This window comes from Octopus bimaculoides, chromosome 11, assembly GCF_001194135.2.
Source record: "Octopus bimaculoides isolate UCB-OBI-ISO-001 chromosome 11, ASM119413v2, whole genome shotgun sequence".
Taxonomy (NCBI): domain Eukaryota; kingdom Metazoa; phylum Mollusca; class Cephalopoda; order Octopoda; family Octopodidae; genus Octopus; species Octopus bimaculoides.
The window spans coordinates 24,454,123-24,454,468 of record NC_068991.1 but is presented as its reverse complement, the minus strand read 5'-3'; positions in this window follow the sequence as shown (position 1 = coordinate 24,454,468).

Genomic DNA, 346 nt, shown 5'->3' with positions numbered 1-346 from the left:
TCTTTCGTGGGGCCTGATGCGTTATGACCCACTGTTCTTGCATGGGCGGTACACCTACGGCTCCGTCACAGGTGGGTGTGCTTTCTGCCAAACGATGCCACAACCACATTCTATGATATGCTGGGGCTTGATTAGATGTGGTCTGACCGATCTCTCTGCGTTGGGTGAGTGCATCGGTTGTTCCCCTGCAGGGGGTGGGCCCGCTGGGAGGTCCACCCGCCTTAGGCCAATGGGCCTTCTCCGCTATAGCGGGTTCACCTGCGATGTCCTATTGGAACATCGGTGTGGGTGGTTGCGGCTGTTGTAAGCACCTGCAGTGTCCGATTGGAACATTGGAGTCGAGAGA